Here is a 24,317-nt window from a genome sequence, read left to right on the forward strand (position 1 = left end):
ACAAAGAATGCGCGCGCTGGTTAGGAATCCAAAAAATCTAAAAGGGTTCATTCAAAAGATTTCGGATTAGAATATGCACTAAAACAAAGAGCGCTTTCATTTCATCGGACGAATTTGTAAAGGTGTGAAGTATGTTGAAACACGACAAGGATATATCAATTAAGATAACGCTATCAGCTTTCAGATAGGCGGATCAATTCCATTAAGTTCGGATCGATATTATCGTTTCGTTTCGTACCATTTATTGCAAGACCTATTCAATTATGCATTGTTTATTTAAAGTAGACTAAGGTCTCCAATCACCATATTGTTACACCAGGTGTTTTATTTTCAAATTCTCTTTACAATTTTTGCTTATTATCAAGTTGTATAATACGCGATTTTATCTCGGTATCTATTTTATGGCCTACAATAATCTTTTTTACTTTATACAATTCAGGTCGAGAATTTGTCAGATTTTGTAACACAATATGAATAAGTTTATGCCTATAAAAATTGTAACTTGAAACACGCACATACGAAATCATGGTGGTCATATTAAGCAGTACTTTACCGTAAACATCAAGTTTCGTATTACCAACTGGATTTAAGGCATTTTAACCCACGAGTTTGCGGTATGACTCATTCTATATGGAGCGTGTCGTTAATGATCTAACTTGGACCTTAACGTTTACGTAATAAGGAAATGTGATTTGATGTAATTGTGCTCAGGTTCGCAGCGATCCGATAACAACAACAGTTATGCAATTGATATAAAGCTCATTGCAACGAAGCTGGAACGATGACCACTCTGAGTTAACATCGTGTCGAATTTAACAGGAAAATATCGCATTGCTGTAACTCTTTTAAAGTACCTATTTCTTTCTTCCAAAATTTTAGAATTTACGTAGGAAGAATATTACAAATATATAATGGAATGTTATCTAAACATATGTAAATTGAAACACATTTAAAACTAGAATTGTATTACAAACACACTATGGTTGTCCTTGTAACCAAACGAAAGATTGTAACAATAAAGTCTATGAGAAAATATTGTTGCGAAAGTAATTAAAATACCGCCAAGCTATAGAAACGTATGCAATTGTTAAAACAATGTCGATCGGTACGGTACTTACACTTTTGTTTATTCACATCTGCTAGACGGTAAAGTAAATTTTAAGCTACGTTTATTTACGAATATTAAAAGTAATATGATGTTGAAATTAACATGAATTTAATATTGACATTATACCTGCTTCGTTAGTGTATTATCCATCTATTCAATAACACTTATAATGCTGATAAATTGTTTCAAAAAACAAAGTTCACCATTATCGTCACTTATATTAAACAGTGGTCCCAGAAAACCACCCTGTCAAAATCGTACCGTACAACTGACGTTTCCTCATATTAGCTTGCATATATGTTACATCCCACTTTTCTTTCAGGAAAAACAGTCAGACACGCAAACGTTTTGAATCTATGATTAGTGATTAGCAAAACGGAGACAGAGGAAATGCGCCTTGTGCGTGAAACACATTGACCGACTGTCCGGTATGTTTTTACGATTGCTGTTACGTGAACAGGATATTAATTAACTTTCATAACTTCTCATATTAAAGGAGGTGACAAAAAGCGAGATTGCACTTTAAATATTCGATTACAGGGCTTGGCTTTTATGGCGTCATAAATTGACTTTTTGGAAAAATGCTAACACACACATTCTTCTGATGTTTAATCATCTTGTGATTCCAGACTTTTCTTAAAATTATATTTATTCTTTTCTAGATAATATTTGCAATTCAAAGTTTTAACGAAACGTAGTAACAGAGATTTATTTATATTTTGAGGCTGTTCATCTTGTCGCGATCGCCGAAGCATATCCAAGACCGTAGCCAATCGGTTGGAACAGCACGCACTAGCATAGATTAATGGCTGTACGACACGCATTGCGACTTAAAAATTGTTATAACGGTTCAGCTATCGACCGAAAACTGTGGTATCGAAATCGCAAGTATCACGACTGGATTTGTAATCTTGAAGCTGAACATGATGTTGAACTCAATGATATTGTTCAGTAAATAAATAAAAACCACAATACATGAAAGAGCAAGACGTTGATGTGCTTATTGCAAAAATAAAACATTATGTACCTTTGCTATTTCAACTACATTTTACGTCAGTGAACGTAAGGCCATCTTTAATGAAAATAAAACCACGACAAAGGCGATAAGGACTACATAAGCCTTATTATAAGTGGTCATAAACGAACGTTATATAAACGCAACAATTGTTCCCATTTAAAATAAGCGAGAGGTCGTAAAATATAAGCAATTAACATACCTCAGAATTTCGTGATCGTTACTCCGATGTAAAAAGAAAAGCGACTATATTTAATGACGAAATTGGCAATTGGAAAATTATCCGCATTACCACTGACCATATTCAGAAATAACAGCTTGGACGCACGAACGAAATTTGTTCCTTTACTTTTTGCTAATATTTCAATTGAATTTCTATCGAAGCGTATAATTCTTCTTCAGCTACGTGTTCTGTTAGTAGATAAAGACAAGTTCAACGACCAAAATCTGAGGTCAGCTTCGTCGAAAAAATCGGCAGCAGTATCTAATTTTCGATCGTAAACATTAATCGTTTAAACCTGTTAGCAGCAATTACGCCGGCGTTGTATTGATCAGGATTTGAATTATAACTTCGTATCTAAAATACCTACCTAGTCGTAGGTAGTAAAATATAATAAACCGTGTCACACAACGCCAAGTTCCGCAACGAAATCCGTCGCAGAAACACCCGAGGCTAAAATATAACCACTCCATATTATATTCGTGACGAGAAAAAAATACATTTGAAAGAAGTGGTTACACAAACAGGATTCCAATGGACAACATTTTAACTAAAGTTTATGCGATTCCACAGAGCAATCGTACTTTGTAATCTCACCAACCATGTGGTAGTTCTTAGCTTTGACAGGTATCGTTTTTGCGATAGCCTTGTTGCAATTTATTTAAGGGTTGTTTAGGGGCTTCTCGGCCGTAGCGACGTAGGTGGTCTGATCGTTAACCACTCGCCCATAAAAACGGCAACCTACTGCTAAACAACAGGTTATACTGATTTATAACTATGAGACATTTCAAGTTAGACAGACATTATAGCTGAGATTATTATCCTTGTCCACCTTGACAAAATTATTATGTGTATTGTAAATTACCCGTGCATGACAAAATTCCACAGAAATAGGTCACACTTGACTTATGGTCTAGAAAAGGTCATGCACACGTCTGTTACATTGGAGTAGACAAAGCGTGCTATTATCGACTCTATTGTTTATAATTAAATGCCAAAGTTGATGCTGAACTAAACACATTATGGTTTTATAAATTTGTATTGGTGTCTGCGTATATCATTACCCTTGAAGGCGTCATATATGGCATTTCTTGTCAAATTTAAATGTATTGTTTGACCGCCTTGAGATGCTTAATAGCGCAGTCACGACATGACATTAAAAATTCCAAAGTTATTCTGCATTCATTTTGTAGGTTAGATACGGTTTACTTTTTGCCACTATTTTGTTAAAAATCGACACAAAAAGTGGAATGATAGGCTTGATCATGACACCTGGAATTCGTGTTCAAAACAATATTTCAAAGCAAAATTTATTCAAATTGATGAACTAAATGTTTTATTTTATATGACCGTAATTTTAAAATTAAATATTCGAATCCGACATTGCAATATTTTTCATTCGTAACGTAATCCTCTTTGATTAATAAATAAATACTTCAACAATTGCTTTGCCAATATCATGCTCAGAATTTTAACATTTAAAAATATATTTGGTGGGTATAACGTGGTATAAGATACTAGGTGGGTATAACGTAGACCATGGTATAACTAAATAATTTGGAAAATCCAAAAGTGCACGCCTCATAATTTTTTTTTAATAATTATTTATTAATTATTATTTTTGTTTATTTAATAACAATTAAACCACATCGAATCAGACCCTGAAAAATGAAAGGGTTCTATTCCTGAGCATACTCAAGCGTAAGAGAAAAAAAAAAGACTCTATTAGTAAAGTATTTCGGTCGCTATCGTGTTAACAAGAAAAAGGATCCGCACATACAGACACACGGACGTCCAAGACAGAACTTTTTTAAACTCTTTTTTAACTAGTTTAAATAACAAAAATGACATCAAAAATATCATGAATGTTAAAAATAGTGTTTTTTCTTAATATGTGTGTGTATGTATTATCTTACAAGTGCAATGTATGATACATAAAGACATTTTAAGTTTGAAAAATCAGATGTTTTGCGCGAAGTGACAGTAGTACCCACCTCAACGCTTCGCTTATGAGGCGTGCAATAGTAAATGCGTACCTACATATAGATAAAAGATAGCAGGTTATCTAACCAACATAATATATTTATTGATTTCATATTTGCCTAGTTACCGTTCTATTCTCAGACTTCCATTTTATAGCCTTGGCCAGAACTAACCTTTACCCCGTATTTGCATATCGATTATGTTTTATCCCAAATTGATCTAGTTTTATTTTTTTATTGGCTTCAGATTATGTTAAGTATTCAGTCCTTGGCCCGCAAGCCGCAACGCACTAATCCAATTCACTTGAGAAGCACTCTGTATGCCGTAATGTTATTAACATTTTAATATTTTTACTTTCAATTTCATCTTTCAATTATATAATTTATTTCCAAATATTTACTTGTGTAATTTAAATTGCTACATGAATAAAAGTGGAATTACAATTTTTCACAACAAGGATTTTTCCCGCGCTTTATATTTTTTTTACGGCAAAGGGTGGCAAAGGCGTCTGGATAGAAACATAAGTGACGTTCGAAAAAAATCTAAAATCGAACAGATAAAAAAGAACGAATTCAAATTATTAGTTGATTACCGAAAAAATTTCAAATTAAAAACATTTAATTAAAACGTGACGCAATACATATTTAAATATTTATAGTTAATTGTATGGCTTCGTTTTATTTAAATTGTTTGTTAACGATGGCGAATATTTTGATTGCGTTAGTAATATAAGTATTTGTCAATCGAATACGCATAATAATTTACTTAGATTATCCATTGAGATAATATTACTATACGTATGGAGGAGACACCACGAACAAAATCTGTGCGCCATTTTTTTGCTCTAACTAAGTTTTAAAAATTATTATCTAGTTAGGTTCTTACCGATGAAAGTTATTCCTTTGCACATTTCCGTATTATTTGTATTATTTGTGCACTATCGTAACACACACGAAGGCATATTTGATGCGTTTCACTTTAAAACCATTAAAAAAAACCGCTCAACATACGTCATGTGGCGTATGTTGAGCGGAACATAAGTGATGTAGGCGGTGTCGTCTCCATATATGTATATCTCAATGAGATTATCATATTATAAAACGATCGTAGAAAGTTTTTGGCGGTGTATTCGTTTAATATAGAATTAGTATTAGAACAATAATATATCAAGATTGTAATTGTTAAGCAACACTAAGCAGAAAAGCTTTTTGATGATAATGTCTAGATTATTTTTATTACAGGATGTGTTCAATAAAAAGAAATTATACTTAAAATCAATATTATATAATATTATGTAAAGTGATTACAGAAAGTGTCGTGTGAAAAATTAAGAATGCACATTTTATCATGCTTTTTAATGATTTACTCAAGAATAGACACCTACCTACAGAAATATATAATATGTATTTCTAATTCAGTATGTATAGCTATTTTTGGGAGTCAATGCAAACATAAATAGAAGTCTTCATACATACATTTTAGTCTTCAAGTAAAACGCTTATACAGAAAAATTAATCATGTTAGAAATTTACGAGCAAATTCAATTTATGAAGATATATTATAACTTCAATAAAATTTTTATAGCTTTAAAATAACTAGGCTAGGGCTACATAAAGGTCTATATGGGTCTAGTAAGATATACGTGAAGGATTTTAAATCTATACATTGTCCATTATTAGAATTATTAGCAATGCACGTTAGTGTTGCCATAATCATTGCCCCCTTTCCTTTATGGACATCCGGTTGCCATGTGTGGGTAATGGTATTATAGTGTTATATCTGTGGTATTATATTCTATATAATATATTCTGTAATGGTTGCAATCCAATGCTAGAACAATGCGTCGAGATGGCGGGTCTGGCCGTTAGACGCTTATATGGATATGCCGTAGAGGGAGAATGTACTAGAGACGACATCGGCGTATACCCGAACGAGATGGCGAATCCTTACGTCAATGTTGCCAACTATTACAAAAACTTTTTATCCGAAAAACTGGCAAAATATCTATAAATGTTTGGGTATTTTTTTGTAAGATAGGTTTATGAAGAAAAAGACAGATTTGAAAAGATTTTGTTATTTATTAACTTAACTAGCGACCCGCCCCGGCTTCGCACGGGTGCAATGCTGATACTAAATAGTAAATACACTACAGAAAAACTGTGAACGTTGTATATAAAAACATAGCGGCCCGCTCCGGCTTCGCACGGGTATAAAATATATAGCCGGGCGGCCGGCCGGTACAAGCGCGGATCCAGGGGGGGGGGGTCATGGGGGTCATGGGCCATGCCCCCCCCTGGGCCATGTGCACGACCTAAGTGGACCACTAATTTAATATTAACTTTTGAAATTAACAAAGTAATATTGTTCAACATGATTTTTTATTAACTTTTGAAACATAAAAGTAATATTATAGAACAATGAAATCAATTTCAAACGGAAGAGAATATAGGTAACAAAAATTAGAGGAAAAGTTATTTACGATCGATCTGAGATCGGGATTAAAAAAACTATAACTGCGGAATAAAGTTTAATGGTAAAGTTGTAGGTATTTAAAATATTTATTACAACTTTTGCTTTTACACTTCTCGCAATTAACCACAAATATCGAAATATCCCAGTTCATATATTTTTTATAAAAAAACAAGGCTAAAGTTTAGATATCATTTCAATCAATGGTAAATAATAATAGAAAATACAGTAAAATTAGGACAAAAAAGGTCAAGTGCGAGTCGGACTCGCGCACCGAGGGCTTCGAACAAACCTAATTGTTTTATTATGTTGTATCTTTAAATGTTGCTTGTAGCAATTTTTTCTTTGTCTGTGCTATAGGACGTGGGGAGTACCTTGTAGGTTGTGATTCCCTTGCAAGTAGTTGCTAGTTTCAGAATATGCGGTTTTAATTGCTATTTCTTCTGATTCAGATTCAAATTGAATTTGAATCAGAAGACAGAATAATATCTTATAAAACAGATACGGGAATAATTACGAAAAACATGAATTTTTTATTACATTATATAAAAAAAAAAATTAATCTTATAACCCCTTTACTCATGAACGCAAATGTAATGTAGGTATTCAATAATTGATATTCACATCAAAAACTTAGGTCTATTATACCTTTAAGCAGTAATAAAATCAAATTTCTATGTCAACGCAATTAGAAGATACAGCCGTAAATGTAGTCTAATAAAAACGTACTGGAAATAGTTCAAATTAAAAGCAAATTAAACGAAATACATTTATTTGAAAATGAACAGCAAAATGACGGTAGAAATAAATGGGCAAAGGGTCCGCGATAATGTGCGCGCGAGTAGCAGACGAAAATGGACGACTCCGCCGCTCGTTCGTTCTTATAAAGGCGCGCCGCACCTCGGTGAGGAAGGCGCGGGGGGTGGCCTTCCGGATTTTACTCCAACACCGCCTCTCCTGACGGGGCAGGGTCCTCGCTGCCTTCAGTGGCAGCTGCAGCTCGTGTGGAAGGGCCAGCTTCGCAGTCTTCAGCGTTATGATGTGCATCGTAACCTGGAATATACAAAAAAACCGACATTGAAAAAAAAAATACTTAAACCAATGCAAATGAGGAAAGCTGAACCGGAAAACCGAACCGTGTAACAAACTTTACACAAACATTAACATTTAATATTAAAAAAACATTTCACGATTTTGGGGAAAATTTTACCCTGTACTGGTATCCCTAATGTTAATCACATGATTATACCATAAATTTGAAACTACGTAAAAACAAATGGCGTCCTGAACAACAAGAACACTTCGTAATTTAGTCGGATAACACAAAAAAATGTTTACGTCTATTTCGATGAAAATATTATATATTTGTAGATAATTTCACATTAGAGTTAATGAAAATGTATCAACTATATCCAGTTCTATAAAACAATATACTTCAAATAAGTTTACTTACGTGTGAAAGGTAATATTTGGTAATCTTCGTTCCGGCCGATTTTTACAACCAATCACACTACAACGCACCATATTTTCACTTAAAGTCGGATTAAAACAGATCACTGTCAACGTTTATTAAACTTTGAAGTCACTTAACAGCGAGAAAAAACAGAAAACTAGCAAAACAATGGACTGTAGCCGCTTGTTTGGGACAAACTGCCTTTGTCCCCAACAAAAGAAATCGCATAACATGAGAGAAACAAAAAACAATGTTTCTGTCTCTCTTGCACTTAGCTTTATAGTCATAAGTGTATTTCTCTCACGCATTCCTTGTCATTTTAGTGCCTCCTCTATGGTTCATTCTCACTCTACGGGATATGCCCATTCTGTATAAGTTCTTAGTGTTGGTAGAACTGTAGAAAATTTAAATTGTTGAGTTTTAGTGGTTGGTAGTGAAGTTTTAGATGTTTAAAATTTATCGTGGTGTTAGGGAATCTATTGGATATGAAATAAGTAGTTTATGTTTGTTTCAAGTTTCATGTTTCAAATTAAAATGTATATTTCCCGTCTTAATTGAGACGGGATAAGAAATGATGGTTTAGATTTTTACTTTCCCTAATTTAAAAATAAAATGTTATTTACGATGCATAAATAAGAAACGTTGCATTTACAATAAATCTAGTTATTTTTATGCCTTACATCAATTCTTACTAATAAATCAACCAATTTATAGAGGAAATTAAACGCCATTCATATCTTATATCTGTGGCAATGAAATTTATGAATCAAATGTGAAATATTGAGAAATCTTTTCACTGGAACTTTCTCGATAGAATTTATAAATTCACTAAACCTGTTTGTATCGTAGCAAATAACGGAATATCTTTGGTAAATGTCTTTCATATCTATTTGACGAGTTTTCAATTTAGAATCGAATTATTTATCTGTGAATAAAGGAGATAACGAGAGAATATGTTTTGTTTTAGAAAAAACTAGTTCTGAAACATTGAGATAATATGTTCTGAAAATACAATGTGTTTTGGTGCTTGTTTATGTTATGAAATAGAAATAAACTTCGTTTTCTGCAGAATAGATTTGTATATGTATTTAAATTTATAGATTTACTAGATTTCCGCCCGCGGCTTCGCCCGCGTTTTCAAAGGAAAACCCGCATAGTTCCCGTTCCCGTGGGATTTCCGGGATAAAACCTATCCTATGTGTTAATCCAAGTTACCCTCTATATGTGTGCTAAATTTCATTGTAATCGGTTCAGTAGTTTTTACGTGAAAGAGTAACAAACATCCATACATCCAAACAAACTTTCGCCTTTATAATAGTACTAGATTTCCGCCCGCGGCTTCGCCCGCGTTTTCAAAGGAAAACCCGCATAGTTCCCGTTCCCGTGGGATTTCCGGGATAAAACCTATCCTATGTGTTAATCCAAGTTACCCTCTATATGTGTACTAAATTTCATTGTAATCGGTTCAGTAGTTTTTACGTGAAAGAGTAACAAACATCCATACATCCATACATCCATACATCCATACATCCTTACATACATACATCCTTACAAACTTTCGCCTTTATAATAGTATTAAGATGATCGCAAAGGTTAGGAAATAGGAACACGGGCTAGTGTGATGTAGGTATAACGATACCTACGTACAATTTACAAATTACAATTATCGTTTATCTTGACTCTTGAGTGCATGCGAGCGAAGTCACAGGTAAAGCATTAGTATTGTACTTCTTACTTGTAAGTAAGTAACTTTAAAATTATTTTATGAGAAGATTCCAAACACATTTTCGTTACCTGTCGCATGATAATATTCCACGCTATCTAAAATTATAAGAAAAAACTACTTACTACAAATTTCTCCATAATTTTTTACATATTTATTTAAAAATTTGGCATGCTACAACAAAAAAAGTCTACTCCTAAACGCCTATTGAACTAAATATCTAACCGAGGTTGAAAAAGTGCAAGTTAAACCAGTCCGGACCTCTACCTGAGCTGCATACCATACCTCGCATTTTTGTGTTCGTATACATTGAATAATAAATCATTATTAGAACATTTGGGTATGTCACTTGGCAGACTGTAGGATGGGTATTTTTTTGAATTCGCGAATGTATCTCTAGGTAGCGGAATGGCAGTGCTGTAGATGAGAATGTTTGTTTTATATGTGTTTTAAAATCTCATAAAAGAGCTAACAAACGGTGTATATAGTTTTTTTTTGTAAATAACACGTGGTGGTTACTGTTAAGTGTAATGTCAATATTCTTTATTCATTCAATATCGTTAATAGTACTTACAACTTGTGTTACAACATTTCGTATGATCGCATGTCATTATTTTATCCGTCCTCATAGCAAGTATTAATTACAACATAGGAAAATAGGGATAAGTATTGAATTTTACATGATGCATCACATACAGAAGCTTAGCCCTGCCACAGAACTCAAGTAAACTTGCTATTCACAATACAACCAAACATTCTTCTATATTACGTCACATTTCATTAGATAACTGGTCCAAAATGAACTACGCCAACTTCGAGTTTCCTGTTTGATTCCGGACTAAAACAATTTGAAGCTATTTACAAGCAATAATTGTTCCGTGTTATTTAATATCCATGGTTCCAATTGATGTTTCGGAGCAAAATTACTTTTCTGTGTCATGCAAATTTCTAATTTTTGTAACCTCTTTCCCAGACAGCTGTGAAGTTATTAAAATTTTGTATTAGATTTAGTTAGCAACATTTATTTTTATTTTATTTGATAAGTATAATTATTTAAAATGGTTATTTATATCAGAAAAAAAAAGTTTATTTCTCACGAACAAAGTTTATTTTATGGCAGAGCAAGCAAAGTGTAGTATAGTATGAACAAAAACGAAATTTACTTTTTAATGTAGGTATATTATACTAGTCACGGTTTCACCTCCGTGGTTCCATCCTGTTGGTCGTAGCGTGATGATATGGGCTATCTTACACCGAAAGAATTTTTCAAATCGGACCGAATCGAGTAGTTCCCGAGATTAGCGCGTTCAAACAAACAAACAAACATACTCTTCAGCTTTATAATATTACTTAGTATAGATAAGACCTTATTAACACAATCGTAATATATAAAAAAATTCATTTAAAATAAACTTACTGCAAAGACAAGTAACACATAAAATATAGATTACTATCCTTCTACGCTTATCAAGCGATTAGTAACAGTAATTACACCAGCAAACACCACGTGTCCTTCATAGTGCAATAAGTATTTAAATCTATTATTTAACACCCATATCAGTTTGCTGACTCAGAAATTCCAAACGAAGACAAGGTTAAGTTATGTATTGGAAATATCGCTCACATATAATAATAGGTCTAGCCTTTTTATTAAATAAATAAATTTTGTTAAGAAAGAATGACTGACTGACTTCATTTTTGAGGTATTTTTCTGCACCTCAAATCTAACTTTTCCGTTAAGAAACATAACAATTTGTAATAGCAAAAACACGATTTCATTTAAGAAATTTATTTAGTTCAAAATCTTATTAAAATAAACTGAATATTTATAATTAAAGTTTACATCAAAACAAGGAAATACGTAAAATACTTTGTAAGAAATTATTTGACTTACTTTGAAATATGAATTGATAACTTCTCTTTTATCAAGTCGGTTAAAAATCAAAGAATCAGTAACCTTAAACTACTTTTACACTAGCGTAAATATTGCATGTTATCACACCCATAGGTATAATCTTTATTCTTTACTAGTGGTCCGCCCCGGCTTCGCCCGTGGTACATATTTCGCAATAAAAGGTAGCCTATGTCCTTTCTCGGGTATCAAAATATCTCCATACCAAATTTCATGAAAATTGGTTCAATAGTTTAGGCGTGATTGAATAACAGACAGACAGACAGAGTTACTTTCGCATTTATAATATTAGTATGGATGTAGGTACATTTTAACTTTAAAGGTAACATTGTTATCAACCTGTCACCTTGCTAAATCAAAGCCAACATTATTGTTATCATAATATGAAGGAAGTGCGAAATTGTAAACTGTGTAAATCTTTAAATACATTTATGTATTGCAATAAAGGTTGCAATGTATTTTTCTTATTACAAAGTCTTCAAATAAAATTGAGTTAAAAACAACAGAATAGTGTAAACAAAACCTTGATACGATTTGTGAAATCTCCACCTATATTTGTTGAGAGACTAATCTCTAAGTACTAGCTTTACCTCGCGGTTTCACCCGCATTGCTCCGCTCTTGTTGGTCCTAACTTGATGATATATAGCCTATAACCTTCCTCGATAAATGGCCTATCTAACACAGAAATAATTTTTCAAATCGGACCAGTAGTTCCCGAGAATAACGCGTTCAAACAAACAAACTCTTCAGTATGGATTATTCTTCATTCAAATAATAGTATATGGATTAGTATATGTAATATTACCCTACGCACCAAGCAATGAATCAAAAATTGGGGCACACGACACACTCAGGGCTCAAACGATCACGACGCTTGCGCAACATATCGACACTGCCTTTTGGTTAAGGCTATTACGAAGGTTTCATGAATCAAATATGACAGTTATAATTATGATAACTTGATGGAGTCATTGTGAATGCACATGAAGATAGTATCGCGATTAATTGCTAATGAAATGCTCATTTTTGGAAACTCCGAAAGTATAACATGAGGGGAATATTTCGCCGCAACTGTTGCCTTTCATCTCCTAAAATCTAAATAACAGAGCTGAAAAAATGTTTATGTCAAATTAACAGAGACCTTTATTCTGAATGTCACATGGATAGGTTCTCCTTAAAATTAGCTTATTTTCCTTTATGTACTGGGGTGTTGGTGTAGATATAAACACGTAATGCTTAAGTTAATGTTAATGTAAATCGACTATAAAACAGTAGCCGAATGCGATAACACATTTCCTGTACCATAGAGCTGATAACAGTATTACGTCAGTCACGAACTTGTAGCTTTGGTATTTAAGTATTTTGTCTAATGTTAGTCTATATTATGGTAAGAATATCCTTGGTTAATATTTGCCGTTTACATTCACCATCATGTAAATATAACACCAACGTTATTGCAATATTGTATTTCTTTATTCAGTATGGTTTGGTGCATAATTTTGCACGCCTCATAAGCGAAGCGTTGAGGTGGGTACTACTGTCACTTCGCGCAAAACATCTGATTTTTCAAACTTAAAATGTCTTTATGTATCATACATTGCACTTGTAAGATAATACATACACACACATATTAAGAAAAAACACTATTTTTAACGTTCATGATATTTTTGATGTCATTTTTGTTATTTAAACTAGTTAAAAAACAGTTTAAAAAAGTTCTGTCTTGGACGTCCGTGTGTCTGTATGTGCGGATCCTTTTTCTTGTTAACACGATAGCGACCGAAATACTTTACTAATCGAGTCTTTTTTTTTCTCTTACGCTTGAGTATGCTCAGGAATAGAATCCTTTCATTTTTCAGGGTCTGATTCGATGTGGTTTAATTGTTATTAAATAAACAAAAATAATAATTAATAAATATTTATTAAAAAAAAATTATGAGGCGTGCACTTTTGGATTTTCCAAATTATCTTTTAATTGTTTTATACAATGCTAAAGTAATTGTGGTCAGGAGACTACAAAGCCTTGGCTGGACCTCATGTTTAGTACTTAAATGCAGAATTAAGAAATAGACTCCGCAGGAAATAACCGACTAGGTACTATAAGTTTTTACTTCTTTATTTATTTTTATAATATGTATATTAATAATTGCTCTGCTTTTAAATTTGCAAAGTTATATGTCATAACCACATCATAACTATAACCAAAAAACATTCATATACCTATATGTATATATCTATATATATAATATATTAAATATTAAGTTTTACGACATAAAATACTGTTTTTGACAAAAATGTATGTACAAAAGCAACTTGTATCCTATCAATAATAATATTGCCACAGACATATAATATAACTACAGTAGAATCCGTTTATTATGACTCCGCCTATATTGACCAACCGGTTATTATGACGTAATTGCACTAAGAAGTTTGGTTTTCATATAAAATTCTTTATAAAAAAGTCGGATATATTGACTTCGCTTACAGTGACATGCCGCTTATTATGACCCATTTTTAATAAATTAAGTCTGGTTATAATGACCGGCCTGATTCTTTACACCTTCGATAATGTTCGTTGATTCTCGACGACGTTTGGCACGTGGCTCGTTTTTGTTTTGAATCTCAGTGAGTATTACCTACCGCAGAAGAGGCATTAAAAGCTGCAGAATTATTATCACGATTTGTTCACAGCAATATTGAAAATGATAATTTGACCATAGTTATATGACTTCTATACACAGTAGTATTAGAGACTGTTTTTACAATAAAATGAAAAAACAAAAGCCGACAAAAATTACAGTGTACTTACAGTAAAAATAACATTGGTATGTGTTATTATAATAATCTGTTGATTACGTGCAATTTTGATTTTGATTTAATATGTATGTATACATATGCAAGTATACTATGTTTCTGTATTAAAATACTTAAATACATACATATTTACATAAAAAAGATTTTTCATTTCACATAACGCTTTGTATGACGTCCGCTTATTATGACGTGTTTGTCGATTCCCTTCGATGTCATTATAAACGGATTCCACTGTACCTACATATTTGGTTTCTGAATATTACCAACTGAATAAACAACTGAAATGCGTATCTTGGGTTTTACGTATTCTTGAAGTAATAACTAAAACAATAGAAGATAACAGCTGTAGGGAATTAACGACCTTTGTTCAAATGTCTCTGGTTTTATATTCTTCGAAAACAGACTAAATGTGGAATTGCTGTTGCTTTTATTTATTTTATTTAAATACCCAAATTAATTTTTTGTCGTTCTTTATAATTTAAGGAATTAAGCTGAAACACTAATTCTTACATTCAAAAGGTTACCCACATATAATACAAATCTAAATGTCATCTTGCTCTAAGGTATTATGAAGCTTATGCGTGGACGTATTAATTTCAAAGCTCCCGAAAATATATTTGAAAAAGGAGAATACAACAAGTTAACAATTGACATGCAACCGGGTAAACCCAGTTTCAACCCTCGCTTCAATGGTGATTCATTTCTTTGTTCATTTCTGCAGCCTTGGTAGGTACTTGGACAGTGTATTTTTGCAAACACGTTATTACATGAGGAAAGTACGCTATCTTATCTGTAATGCTACCTAAAATAATGTAAACACTAGGTTGGTAGATTGGTGGAAAATGGACCTTGTTTATGTGCTTTATGGTCGCTGTTTTATTTGATTTTGGGTAGCTTAAACCTGATTAGTTATGAAAATGTTTATGTAGAGATGTAATCGGTAATTTTGGAGGTTTGTGTAAAATATTATGTTTCTACTAGCGGTCCGCCCCGGCTTCGCCCGTGGTACATATGAAAAATAGATGTTGGCCGATTCTCAGACTTACCCGATATGCACAGAAAATTTCATGAGAATCGGTCCACCCGTTTCGGAGGAGTATGCAGACTAACATTGTGACACGAGAATTTTATATATAAGATGTATGCGTATGCAGAATTGATGACGTTTTTTTATCTTTAACTTTATTAAAGTGAAACTTTTATTACATCGTCTCAAACTTTTTGGTCTGTGTAGCGCATGTCGCGTGTATCGAGGCTGCCGAGTAGGTATACCTACTCGGCAGCCGACCGTCACGTGACATGCGCTACACAAAGCAGTGTTCGGAACCGTTCGAACAGTTTCACTTTTTCCGTGGTTTCATAAAACCACACAACATTTTTTAGTCTTTCGTTATTTGAAATATTTATTAGTAAGCCTGGTTAAGCCTGGTCACCATCAACCAACAATCTTTTTTGGAAAACTATTGTGAAGATCAAAAATAATAATTAATCATCAGTTCTCACATAACATGTCTAAATTTTCTGCTCTGAATTGACTAGAGGTTTTATCTTTAACATGACATAGCACTATTAGTAGGTTATTTCACTGAGAATAACTTTAATACACAATGAATCAGATACCCTTATATAGTAATGTCCTATGTGACTCAGTCTTGATGAAATCTTGTAGTAAGCAAAAGTTCATAAAGATCACACACACTGCAGTTTCTATCTATAAGTGATTACATACATCCTGTGCATACATCGATGTTTTATTTTGTAATTGTGTATCAGAGCTTACTACGGACGCAGTAATGTATTTTAAATTACGATTTGTGGACTACAAAATGATAAAAGTTGCAGTTCCACTTCGCCTTTGTTCTCAATGTCCAAGAATAAATTGTGACGATATATTTTCTAGAAAATAGGCGTTTTGATACATAAATGCTTTGTAACGACAGGAATTAATAAGAGCTTGTACTTATTGCTTGAAACTAGCAGTTTAGAGATACGTATTATAACTGATTTCTTTCAACAAATATTGTCATGTGTTTACGAATAGAACCTTGTGAATGGGATATCCGTGACGTGACTGTTTATAATAATTATTTGAACCGACCAATTTGGTTTCAGAGAAAAATGTGCATTTTCAAATTATTATCTGAACTGTTAACTTAATTCGCACAATATCTTTCTAGCTGCAGACTTACATTTCTATGATGCAAACTAAGAAAAAAATATTACCTACTCGACTAGAGCTTCCACAATGTAGAAAAAGAATCATCTAGTTACAATTAAATTTAATACACATATAGATGGTAACTTGGATTAACATATAAGATAGGTTTTATCCCAGAAATCCCACAAGATAGCAAAGTATGCGGGTTTTTCTTTGAAAACGCGCGCGAAGGCGCAGGCGGAAAGCTAGTCTATACTAATATTATAAAGAGGAAAGGTTTGTAATTATGTATGTATGTATGTATGTACATGTATGGTTTTCACGCATAAACTACTGGACCTTCTTAGATCCTTACCAAAAATGCAATAATGTAACCCAAGGTGTAAAAAATTCCTTAATAAAAATTCTATCATCGCGTGCGCTGCGGAATCTATTCCTTGAAGTACGAGGATGGTTCTTATGAAAAAAAACGTAAACATGTAGGTACCGCTAGTTTGTTATATTTTGAACTATGTAGTTAAACAACATGCCAAATCTTCGCTTTATCGAGTGACCCGCGAAATAATGGGTGTGAGAAGCTGTGCCAAAGGTACATTACAAAACAATATTCCTTATCAGCTGAGATAAATGGCCGAGAAATATCACACGTTTTGCAGTTTCCGGAAAGATTTCAGATAAGTCTTTTGTTTATGGTGTAGTCTGTGGTCTAGTTCGGTTGATTGGAGGCTTAGTGAATACGGTTTTGACAAAAATTTACATTATTATTACCTACAATCTACATATATAAGTGAAGCACTTGCTTCTTCTCAAGAATACTTATTCTTTACTGATATTATAAAGCTGAAGAGTTTATTTGTTTGCTTGAACGCGCTATTATCAGAAACCCAGGATCCGATTTGAAAAATTATTTCACTGTTATATAGATTATAGTTTATTTATCTAGGAAGGCTATGGGCTATATATCATCACGCTAAGATCTATATGAGCGGAACATTGCGGGTAAACCCGCGAGGCCAACTGTTGATAATATTATTGTGGTTTTGAAGGTGGTTAAATTTGGAAATCTAATCTTTGATATAAAGTTCGGATATTAATTGTATGACTTAATTCGATATGTACTTACTTATTATTTAAATCATTTAATTACGTCATGTTTAGATTAATGCAATACCAATGCCGTTTAATACATGAATTGGCAGTAGGTATCTAAAATTCCGAAGATAATCCGTACATAAAGACGATAAGTATTCAATAGTTGACGTAATTTATTATTGTTTCGAATTCTTTTCATGTATTTTTTGTTGTATTTACTCTGCACGGTGATCTCAAAGTTTCGTCACCGCTTAGTCAATAGATACAGAAATATGTATTTATTACTTGTAATAAAATATTTAAACCGTTGCTTACAAATCTAACGGATTATTTGGGGGTCAAAATGACGATATGTTAAATTGCATAAAGTTGTATATTTCTACGTTTTATAACTTTTTAATTTATATTTCTCCGTTATAGTATACTAGGTTTCCGCCCGCGGCTTCGCCCGCGCAGTCAAAGAAAAACCCGCATAGTTCCCGTTCCCGTGGGATTTCCAGGATTACATCATTTTCCCGGGATAAAAAGTAGCCTATGTCCTTTCTCGGGTATCAAAATATCTCCATACCAAATTTCATGAAAATTGGTTCAGTAGTTTAGGCGTGATTGAGTAACAGACAGACAGACAGAGTTACTTTCGCATTTATAATATTAGTATGGATGTACATAATTATATCAAAAGCATTAGGAGGTGCAAGTTTTCACGTTACATGTTCAGAACCATAAAATTAAAGTGCAGATAACAAAAATCTAAATTGAATCGACTTTAAAACTTTCTTAATCAAATTCGTCTAGCTCTAGTAAATGAACTAACTGATGATTATTTTCTACACAGTTAATATAAAGAAATTTGGACCTAAAGTTTTTTTTATTTAGCCTAGTATCACATCTTGTTAACTATTTCAAACCTTTTTTTTGCTCTCAATTTGCTATCTCAATAAGCTAGGTACTTGAGATGAACATCTGTGTATAAGTTTAGTGGTTATCAAAAGATCAGTCAAGTATTGGAAAGATGTTTCCACTTTCCATGATGTTTCACACGAATAGGTGCATGGTTGAATGCATGCATTTCAGTGTTAGATACACATGTTTTTTACAAGTGCGCTCTTGCTCAGTTTATGTGAATACTGAAATATTTCTTGGTCTTTGTGGACAAGGACAAGTGGACACTTAGTAAAACTTATGAGTAAAAAAGTTTGAGTCTGAGATAGGTTCGTCAGTCAGAAGACATTTAAAAAAGTTTTGAATGTTTTTGAGTGGCATCCTAAGTGCATATGTGGTGTTCACGATATTGTAAAACCATACAATTAGATACTACTAGCTGTGCCCCGCGGTTTTACCCGCATTGCTCCTCTCCTGTTGGTCTTAGCGAGATGATATATAGCGCATAGCCTTCTTCGATAAATGGCCTATCTAACATCGAAATCATTTTTCAAAATCGGACCAATAGTTCCCGAGATTAGCGCGTTCCAACAAACAAACTCTTCAGCTTTATAATATTAAGTATAGATTAAAATACCTTGTTTCTACAATCCCTGAACATGTAACATTAAGCTGTGGTTACATGTTCAGGGATTGTAGAAAACGTATAAGTATTCAGTATGTTTAAGAATTCACTATGCTTATTCCAATTTCTAAGAAAGCTTTAGTTGACGAGACCTATCAACATTTTAATCCACGATTAACCTAAACTCGATACTTATGTGATACCTACTTCTATTGTCTTGTGACTTGTCTAACTTTCTTTTGATGGAGAGTACGTGACAATAAGTTGATAAGAAGTTATTAATACCTTTAATTAATACCATAAAATATCGTATTATTAATTGATTGTTTTTCGATTGTTTTGCGAATGGAATGTGCACTTTATGAAAAGGTAAAAGTTATGTATAAAATTTAATAGTAACTCCGAAACAGCATGTCCAATGTCTATATTTTTTTTGTATGTAATTCGAAAATAGGAGAATAGGTTATAAATATTTCAAGCTTCTAAATGATTAGGGTGTCATTTCGTTAAATAAAAATCCAAAGCGGATAATTATACAATAATTAACAGTTTTTTATAATACAAATTGTTAATCAGGCATTAAATAATTTAAAAATATTAATTGAAAACGAATTACAGACCTTCTTGCAGTTTTAAATGCAAATTAAACTGTTAAATTGCTTTATGATTATATCTCGCTGTGTAAAAGTTAATTTTATCAGTATCTGTTTATTTTGGCGAAACGTGATAATATAAAGTACACATGACTAAAATGGAAAGTCGGTTAATTAAAAGTTTGATAAAAATATCGAATTTTATAATATGTACGTAAGATTCGAAGAGAAACTTTAGTGAACGAATGAACTACTGAATGAAACCTTAGTGAAGCTCATTGTTGTTATTAGATTAAAAAAAATTATAAGTGGGTACTTGATTGAAAAATTCATTATTTTAAGGTAAGTTTTTGTATAAGTATCTACCTAGCTTCAGTGGATATATGAATGGGCTTTTTAGTTACGCATAAGCGATTTTAATTTCAGACGCTTAGTAAAAAAATAAAGCATTAGAACGGTAAAATATTTTGAAGCTTATCCATAGTCCATACAAAGACACAAATATGTAGATTGAAGAAGGTGCATCTCTCTCATTTTGAATTGCAATAATAGGGTACGATTGTAATTCTATGTCATTCATAGTTTCGCAATAGTCGAGGCAGTGGCCTTTTATTTTGTTTCTTTAGGGTAAATTTAGCAAAGGCAACAATGGTTTGTAACTTGTAACAAAATGTACCTGTACCGGTTGCTTTTGAATCTGAAATACTATATTATGTATTTAAAAAAGATTTCTGGAATGTTAACAGTTATTGCTATCTTGATTTGAATGAAGTTGGCTTTTGCTAGGTATTGTTATTTTATACCCTCTGCCTGGTGTTACGCCAATTAAAAGTGATACCTGCACGTCATTTTTTTAGGACACTTTCGATTAAAAACATAAGGCTCTTTTCGAACTTTGACTGCCTTCCAAAGAAAATGACAGATTTAATAAAATCAAAAATGTAACATGTTGATTAAGTTTTTGAGAACTTCGCACGGTGGTTTCACGACCAATTTCTCGTTAAAGATTCATACCACGTCTTACCATAAATTATACGAAATATTTAAGGTGTGAACGAAATAGTATGCACGCGAAATCTGCTTCCGACTTGCCTTATCGCACCTGTGTACTGGTGAAATGAAGTCTGGGCGCGTCACGCTCTGGAGAAAGTGTACAAAGAGTGGTCCCCAATTGGGTTACGACCTCGAAATTCAACGGCCACGGGCGTTTTTTCGAATCGCGAACCGACTCTTGCGAACCGGTTAAATCCGACCGATACTGCGCGGTAATGACGTGAGCCGCGCGATTTTGTGCTCTATGGTTGTCATTTGTGAACGAATGGTTTGAGTGTTCGAAATTTGAAAGATTGAAATCGCGTTCGATTAGTTTCGAATGTGGAAGAGATGTAGCGGCGTAATAAGATAAAAAGGAAATAACTCTGATTTATTTGATTGAGAGGCGTTTCTAGACAACCAGTTCTGATTATAAGTTAGGATGATTACTGATGACGAGTTCTGATTAAATTATAATTATTCTTTTCAAACTGCTTCCTAATATTCGATCTCGGGAAACGTTGTGTCAATCAAGATCTTGAAGCAAAGCTTATCTATCTTAGTATTGTATTGCGACACGAGTCATTGTTATAAATCATACTTTTAATTTACACAAGCCCTTGGCCTATCGGTTTTTAATTGCTCAAAAACAATTAGTGTCAATATTAACTAATTATTCATACTTGTTTCATGTTGATATTTTCATTAAAATTTACCAAAGAATAGATTTAAATAGTTAATATTGTCGTGATAGAAATTGTTTGTTTTGCCATGCATGTGACAATACGTGAGTTTTGATATAGCCCTTCAAGTAGATAAACGTTATCAAAATACAATCCACTCAAGTTTCACGAGATGTCGTAAATATCACGACTGAAAATAGGTACTTCGATAAATTGGCCCATGTTTTGAAATATCTTCTTGACCATTTAGATAAGAACAATCTTAAATATTATCAAACTGAGACACATCCAAGATAAATTGTTGTGGTCTGTTTTATAGGTAACGTGGAATGCTCTGGCTATGCAGTAATCGAGATTCTCGGTGCATTACGCCGGTTTTTTCGAAATTATTACAGGAAGGGGAATACCCCTTTGGAATGTAGATAATGATGAAAGCATTTTACTTACTGGTTTTATGATGACCAACGTTTAATTATATTCATGTAGGTAGGTGAATTAAAATTATCTGTTGCATTGAAGCTCCTAATTGAATGGAATTAGCATGATTTGAAAGGTATGTGCTTGAAACCAAAGCACCAAAATTCGATGAAATATGATCACTCTATTCATAGATTTACCTACGGATGCATAACTGCTTAGAACATTTTTTTCATAGGTAAATACCTAAGAAATATAAAGTGTAGACACATGCTTTATTCTTATTACGTAGACGTACGCGTAGGAGTGAATAAATAAATTTGCGTTTTCTTTCCGCAATAAAAAGTAATTATCATAAAACATGACTCTTGTTTGTATAGAGAGTACCTAATTGTCGATGTTCTTATCACCTGTTATCAAAAGCTGTTATAATGGAAAACTAACTGACATTTACTTTCTTTGGATAATCACACTTGAGATAAGATTACGAGACAAATTATTAAAATTGTTTTCAGCTGTTAGGTATACTTATTATTATTTATTAGTTATTACCTTGAACCTTCGTAGGTACGTTTTCCTCATACCTACCTATTTATTATGACTATTCTGTCCTGTGGAATTTTGGAAATAAATAAAATATTTAAGGCACCCTTAACAAAATCCAAACATAATACCTAGGTACCTATATATTATTACCTAATTTGGTTCATTTTATTATGAACATTTCGTTAAAAGTCCGCGTTGTGAATATGGACAGCAACAACCTCAAAACTAAATTATGCAATTGCACGCAACACGATAATAATTGCAAGAAAAATACAATATTTTTTTTGTACATTTCTTCGGTACTCCTTGTCCGTGCTAAATGTAGGAAACACGTTAAAAAATATACCTACTTACCTGTGCCTGGAGCAACGTTTCTTAGAAATTATTTCACCGTTTCTTCTTCTTTTTCATGAATTTATAATCTAAGAATATTGTTATGATAAATAGTTATAAACAAAAAAGATGCCTTCTAGGTTTTGAATTTTTTTTTTTGGTGCAACAACACACAAAAGGGCAAAGGCTTATTAAAAGTTAATCATTTTGTTATGAATGTAAAAAAAACAGTGAATATTAAATCTTTTAAGCTTATTAATAAGTATCCGTATTTAATCGTAAAAATACTAACCTTGAATGTATTGGCAAATTTCGCCAAAAACACAAACTTTGAAGACACAATTATTACTCGTGTAATAAAAAAATATCACGATTTGGTGATAATCAGTCCACTGTCCACAATAATAACTCTTTTTCATATGTTAAACAAAAATTCTTGATAAGTATCGAAAACGATCACGGAATAAAAAAAAACAAAGTTCAACATTCTCCGTGGAATGCTTGCATTTGAAGCCGCCGTAGTCACAGCTAACAGATTTGTAATTTCAAATTTTACTCAAACACTGCACCACAGTTACGGCCGTTTCACGAAATGACTTTATTAGTAAACACAGAATCTAAACAAAGTTTCTGAAAGTTTTGATTTCATCGTTACTAGCTGTCACTTGACGCACGCGCTACCGCAAAACACGCCCGCTCCGTTCGGTGGTTTAAACCAATATGGCGGTTCAATTGAACGAAAGATAGGCGATGGTCGACGCGATCCGCTAGGGACGGGGAACTGGGGAACTGTCACTATAGAAATGAATGAACGAAAATAAATGAATGATTTACAGATTTATTGATTTAACGTTTGTTTACCTTTTTCGTTTATAGTGGTGATATAATAATAAGTTTTATACTTTCTTTTAAAAAGTGCTTACTTTGATACGTATATCGGTATTTACGATGCCTAAAGATTGATTTGTCTTTTTTTTAAAGTTATTTAGGTATTTTAATATTTAAGTATTTTTAATTAATTAATAATGTAGATACTTTTATTACCTAGCCTACTAAAAATATTACAATAATATGAGCGAGCCATGTTACATACCTATTTCAGTCCGTAAAAAATTGAAAATAACTCAATAAATTAATAATTATGAGAAATGAGAAAGTATTTTTATTTTTTTCAAAAGCTAATAAATAATTATAAAGTTATACAGATAATAAATAGACGTACACGCAAAAAAGGTTGTATATTTTATTATTATGA

The 24,317-nt window shown here is 32.7% G+C and overlaps 1 protein-coding gene across 2 annotated transcripts in view; it reads right to left on the bottom strand.

Annotated features, from left to right (window-relative positions):
* The window catches only part of LOC149489429 (uncharacterized), a 54,943-nt gene extending 31,156 nt beyond the window's left edge, over positions 1 to 23,787 (bottom strand). The window contains exon 1 of one of the 2 annotated variants that reach the window (XM_089713463.1): positions 23,355 to 23,787. The gene's annotated coding sequence lies outside the window, so the exon portion shown is untranslated. Of the gene's footprint in view, positions 1 to 1,234; positions 1,395 to 23,354 lie in introns of those variants that run through there. The other variant, XM_089713454.1, reaches the window with a different exon arrangement.
* Positions 23,788 to 24,317: the final 530 nt, after the last annotated feature.

This window comes from Colias philodice, chromosome 3 (assembly GCF_061535455.1).
Source record: "Colias philodice isolate Cphi_HAF_F1 chromosome 3, ilColPhil1 Martin Lab GWU primary, whole genome shotgun sequence".
NCBI lineage: Eukaryota > Metazoa > Arthropoda > Insecta > Lepidoptera > Pieridae > Colias > Colias philodice.